This window comes from Meriones unguiculatus, chromosome 3 (genome assembly GCF_030254825.1).
Source record: "Meriones unguiculatus strain TT.TT164.6M chromosome 3, Bangor_MerUng_6.1, whole genome shotgun sequence".
NCBI lineage: Eukaryota > Metazoa > Chordata > Mammalia > Rodentia > Muridae > Meriones > Meriones unguiculatus.
The window spans coordinates 57493729-57499960 of NC_083351.1; the positions used below are offsets into that span (position 1 = coordinate 57493729).

Below are 6232 nucleotides of genomic sequence, written 5' to 3' on the forward strand. Positions count from 1 at the left end.
CTGCTGATTACATGTTTACATCCACAACAGCCAGTGACACACTGCTCCAGCAAGGCCACACATCCTAATCCCTGGGGACCAAGTGTTCAGAGCTGTGAGCCAGTGAGCCATTCTTATTCAAGAATGTGAGCCATTCTTATTCGAACCACAACAACCTGTTACATTCACGTCCTTGGCTCTGTCTGAAATTATTTCTGGGCATCTGCACGGCCAGGCTCCTTTCCCCTCCTGGGACCTGGCACTGTCTGTGGAGTGGTTCCTCTCTTACTGCTCTGTGGGGTCACTGCTGGCAGAACTATACTCACCTAATTCTGTTTTAGTTTCTTTGGGCTTTTCTGTCCCTTTCCCATTACAACGCACACAGTCTGGGAAATTCCTTATGCGTATTTTCCTGCTCTTTGGTTCTCTCTCTAGCTATGTCCAGTCTGCTGTTAAGCTGTTTTGAAATACTAAAACAAATTATGCAAAAAAAAAAAAAAAATTTACCACACAAGAAAATCTGAGCAATAACTGGAGGGTCTGGTAGGAAAAAAAAAAAGACTGTTAATTACTTCATATGTGATAAATGTGTATTTTCTTAAATGGTCTTATATTTGTAGGATAATATACTGAGATATTTTTGGATAAAAATAATATAACTTGTGGGATTTGTGGGATTTTCTCTTAGAAATTAAAGTGAATAGGGCTGTCAGACGGTTGAGTAGGTAAATGTACCCTGCATGTAAGCCCGGTGACCTGGGGTTGATCCCTGGAACTAAAGATGGAAGGAAAGAACCAGTTCCACAATATTTGCTGTACCGAAGCAGATGTGCCCTCCTCCCAGTCGTGTTGTAGACACACACACATGCACACACTCACATACACATAGTGTGTATTTTCTGTGTTTGAAATATTGCACTCTAAAACTAAAAACAAACACAAAGTAAAATAAAACCAAAGCAGCAAGCACAGAGATTGGTTACTGCTTCCAACTTTTAGCATCATGGCTTTCCTCTCTACAAGCTTTTAGGGGGAACTCCGCCAAGCCATAGCTGCTCCTCTCATTACTTTAGCAGTCAGTTTCTTTCAGCTTCCTCTTCCTCCATGTATGAGATAGGCCCAACTTTATTTTCAAATTCTAATGCTTGCTGTTACCCAGGCTGGCCCTGAAGTCCTGGGCTCTAACGATCCTTGGGCCCCAGTCTCTCTGGCTGGCTCTACATCACCATGCCCAGATGAGACGCACGTTATGCCCAGCATCTGCAGAGGTTGCCAGCCTGCTTCTCTTGGCTCGTTCATAAAGGATTATTTGTACATGTGTTCAGTGAGTTGCTTTTAATTGTGATCCCATGTTCTTGAGGTTTCATCTGCGGCTTGGCATTCCTGCAGAGAAAGTTCACATGGCTTCTGCCAGGCAGACAGAAGCATCCAGAGCTGCTCTTACTTTTTTGTGTTAACTTGAGTTCTTTTTTATTTGTATTTACATGTTTGCATAAATGTTTTCCACATGTTGCATGGGCGCCCCCCCTCAGAGCCCAGGGCAGGGCATCAGGTCCCCTAGAGCTGCCTGGTGTGGGAACTGAACTCGGGTCCCCTGGAGGGAGAGAGTCTGAAGCGCCTCTGCAGTCCGCGTAAATCCTCGTTCTGAGCTCACAGAGTCCCCTGGTTAGGAACTCTCTACTTTCCTCCACGCATTCCGTTCCAGGCCAGATTTTACGGTTCTCTCCACAACCACAAGGTCCTCCCGCCACAGGCTCATCAGCAACTGCTCTCTCTTCGGGGAAGCCAAATTCATCCCACACACTTTGGAAGCACGGACTCACTCAGCTCAAGCTTCGATGTTTGCGTTGTTCAGGTCTGCGCAGCTGCGATGGACAGCGCGATTACACTCTGCGTGTGATCGGCCCTTTGGTCAGTACAGTGACGCTGTGAGAGCAAGTGAAGCACAGGCTAAAAATTCCAGGTTCTGAGCGGCCTGTCTGAGCTGCTGCTCTGTCGCTGTGAAGAGTCCCAGGGACCAAGGCAACTCTCATAGGAGAAAGCATTTAATTAGGGGCTGGCTTACAGTCCATGATCACAGTGGCAGGAAGCGTGGTGGCAGGCTGGCATGGGGCTGAGAGCTTACATCCTTAGCCACAGACAGGAAAGCACAAAAAGAGACTGGGCCTGGCATGAACCCACCCCCTCAGTGGCACACCTTCTCCAGCAAAGCCACGCTTCCTAATTCTTCCCAAACAGTGCCACCAACCGGGGTCAAGCATATACATATACGAGCAGATGGGGCCCACTCTCATTCAGATGACCTCAAGGCCCATGGCAGAGCGCTAAGCTGATTTCCACTGGAGAGAATCTTGAGGATAAAGGGGATGGCTATTGACGGTAATCGAAAGTTGCCCTTGTGGGTGAAGCTGAGGCCAGTGGTCAGTCAGTGGGGTCACTGAAGTGACCTCATGCACAGTGACATGCCGTGCTGGAGTCTAAGCCCCACACACTCTGTCCTCGTGTCCCTTATCATCTCTTTATTCTCTCCTAGACCCAGAGGCACCCTAGCATTTGATAAAAGATGATTAGATGATGAAAATCACCCTGCAAGCGGTGAACCCTGGAAGCGGTTCATTGAATTTCAGGGCATCTATTCCAGCAGCATTGAAAGCATTCTTCAACAATGACAACCACAAAACTGTCAAAGATTGTTCCCCCACCAGGGTCCCACCGAAAGGAGGTCACCTTCATTCTCTGGATGACTGTCTCCTCATCTGCTCTTTGTCACTGGACCTTAAAAGTTTTGAGCATTCTGTGTGTAATGGATACCATGAACACATCACCTTCAAACTTTTACATCATGGAAATTTCAACCCAGGGAAAACAATCTGTATGAATGACTCAGAGGTGCTTAGGATGCAGACATTTATAAAATGCCCTAGGAATAAGAGATTCCTTGAATAATTTGTTAGCTACACACTCACCTTCTTTGGAAAGTTTTAATTCTCAGCCCAACATCAATCAAGCCATCCACTATCTCTTAAGCTGTGTTCTCCATTTTGCAGACAGTGCCCTTAGAAGAGGTTAAATGACTTCTCCTCAGGGTCTCTTGGAAAAGAGAAATCGACACAATTTACTATATCATACCTCTTTCCTGTTATTTGCTGGATTAAAGTTTGGCTAGCTGAAGCTGCATGGACCATTTGGTGACCGTTATGTATTTGCTGTTCTCTGCTGCCCCCTGGTGATGTGAGAAAGAAAGAGCAGATTCCGCGCCCCATCTCACTCATGTCCTAGAACCAGCAGTGCTAGGATCCCCTGTAGACTTTTTAGAATTCCAAATTGTAGGACCACAAATTGTAGGTCCACAAGACCACCTTAGAAGCCGTGAGGGTGTGTCGAAGCAGTGTTTAGATTCTGCTGCAGCCTGAAACATTGCTGTTCTGTTTTAGGTACTGATGATCTGGCTCCTTAGGTTGGCGCTCTCTCTCTCTCTCTCTCTCTCTCACACACACACACACACACACACAAGGCCTCTCCACAGGCCTATCCTCAGGCTCAACATGCAATGTATAACACTAGATTATACCAAAAGTGCCTTTACCTTCATTTTTTCCCCATTGTCTCAAGTCTAGGACCACCGGCATGCTAGGCTCCACAACTGTGTATCTATCTCCCCTGCTCTATTTGCATTAGTTTTTGCAGATGGATCTGTAGCAGCCCTGTGAAGTAAGTTAGAGAGGGACAGTGTACCCATTCCATAGCTGAGACAGAGGAGTGGGAGCCTCCTAAAGCATGATGCCACTAGGCTGCTTGGTTTTAAGTTCAGATCCACAGCTTCTGTTTGGATGTCCAGGACTTCTTCAGTTGTTCTGCCACAGGGCTTCTTTGCTGTGAGGCTGTCCTGCAGGTTCAGGGAGTTCATCAGCCCTGGCTTTCCCCACTAGATGCCAGTAGCACCCCACTCTAGTTGTGACAACCCCAAATCTCTCTAAACATTGCCAAACATCCCCCTGGCTGACAATCCCTGTGCTATAGCCATCACACAAATAGGTGGCCAGCAATTTTTGCATTCTTTTTTGCCTCCTGGAAATAAGCTTTATGAGTTACTTTTCTAGGAAATAGATTGAGTAACTACAGCACTTTAGGAACACACTTGTGCTGTTAGGCAAATCTTTTAAGTTTTTAAGCGCTTTTCAATGATGCTGATTGGGAAAATCTTTCATTGGTGGAATTACTTCTCCGGTCTCCGGAACTGCATCACCTGGGAATATTCTGGGCTTCATGTCAACAGTGGCATATGGTTCTGTAGCCACATGATATTTGACTGAGAGTGAATAAACCAGAAGACCCAGCGAAGAGACTGAACTGGTATACCTCAGAGATCACATTTTCCCACAGGGCCCCGCCTGCAAAGTTATTCCAGAATCTCTCCAGGGGCCACACTGTGTGGGGGCAACCGGGCTCCCCTCCCAGGGGTTCAGCTCCTGGTCCTTCAGCCATCGCCTCCTCAGCTCCTGCAGCTGCTGCAGCCGCAGCTTCTCATCAGGTATGCACGCCACCATGTGGCCAGAGGGCTTGCAAAGGCAAGCGCCTGAATCTGGGGCCAGTCACTTACCCACGTTTTGTATTCTTTGGAGACAATTTCCAAACACAAAGCTTCTTTTTTACTTCTAGGGGTCAAAAGTACCAGACTGAATGTTGGGCCCTCACAATGTCTCAGAGTGAACAGTTATTCTAACACCACCTAGCCCTTGGGGGTGTAATCAGATTTATCCAGTTGTCCCTAAACTATTGTTCAGGGCTGTTTCCCAGCTCCATCAAGGTAAATCCAACCTGGACTCTCAGATATCAGTTGGTTGTTGTTAAGTCTTTGCTGGTGTAGAACAAACAATGTCTCGTGGGTCAAATGTGGCCCACCACATGCTTTTGACATAGGTTTTTGGTGGAAGGTAGCTCTGCTCATTCATTTATGTTCCATCTCTGATTATTTTCATGCTGCAGTAATTTTGACAGAAACTATGTATACACAAAACTATTTGCAAACTTCATAGAAAAAGTTTTCCAACTTGTAAATTAGACACTTTTCCTTACTTCTAATATGATGTTGGCTGTGAAGAATAAAAAAACAAAAGCCTCTTCTTTATTAAAAAAATTCCCTTATTTAATTAAATTTCTTTTTTTTTGTGTGTGTTGGAAATAGAACTAAGGGCCTTTGCACAAACTAGGCAGGCACTCTAATGCTGTGTTGTTCTCTGGCTCCAAATTATTCTTTTATAAAGGTTTGATTATATACACTTATATATTAAATTTTAAATAAAAACATATACATATATATGTATGTATATTTTTGAAACAGGGTTCCAGGTAACTGTGGCTAGCTTCAAACTCACTATGTAGGAGAGGCTGACCTTGAACTCCTGGTCCTCTTGTACCTCTCAAATTCTGGGATTAAAGGCATGAATCATAGCCAGTCATGGTGGCACATGCCTGTGATCCCAGCATTTGGGGAGGCAAAGGCAGGCAGATCTTTGTGAGTTCAAGGCCAGCCTGGTTTACAAAGCAAGTCCAGGACATCTAAGGCTAAACAGAGAAACCCTGTCTCAAAAAACAAAACAAAACAAAACAAAAGGCATGAGCCATGATACCCATCTCTTAAAGTAGAAAATATTGGGGATGCAGAGATGGCTCAGAGGTTAAGAGCACTGGCTCCTCTTTCAGAGGACCCAGGTTCAGATTCCAGCACCCACATGGTGGCTCACAACCATTCCTCACTTCAGTTCCATATAACCCTCCTCTGACTTCCATAGACCCAGGCACACAGGTGCTAATGCATCCATGAAGGCAAAACACTCACACACAGAAAATAAATCTAAAAACTTTATGAGATTATCATTGCTTCTTGGGGTGGCATTAAAGGCCTTTTTATGTTCTAAAATTATAAATAAAGTAGAAAAGCAAACAAGACATTAGAAAAATGTTATCACCACCAAGGGCTCATCCTTCCCCACATTTTTTTTTTTCTGGGAGGAGAAAAGAAAAGAATGTCGTTCCTAGCAGATGGCATGGGAATTTAGTTACACATAGAGGTGAGACCTTCGTTGACTATTTCCTGTACAATTTTATCACAGAAACGGATAGGAAAAGAAGTGGAATTACTTCTCCAGTCTTAGAAAACCATAGCACACCAGCACGCACCAAGAGCCAGGTGTACCGAAACTGCACCAACTCTGAGTGCAGAGCCCCGTTCTGGCATCAAGATTGGTATACA

The 6232-nt window shown here is 45.1% G+C and overlaps 1 pseudogene; it reads right to left on the reverse strand.

Annotated features, from left to right (window-relative positions):
* Window positions 1–4157: 4157 nt before the first annotated feature.
* On the reverse strand, window positions 4158–4526 carry LOC110551282 (NADH dehydrogenase [ubiquinone] 1 beta subcomplex subunit 6-like; annotated as a pseudogene).
* Between the last annotated feature and the right edge of the window lie 1706 nt (window positions 4527–6232).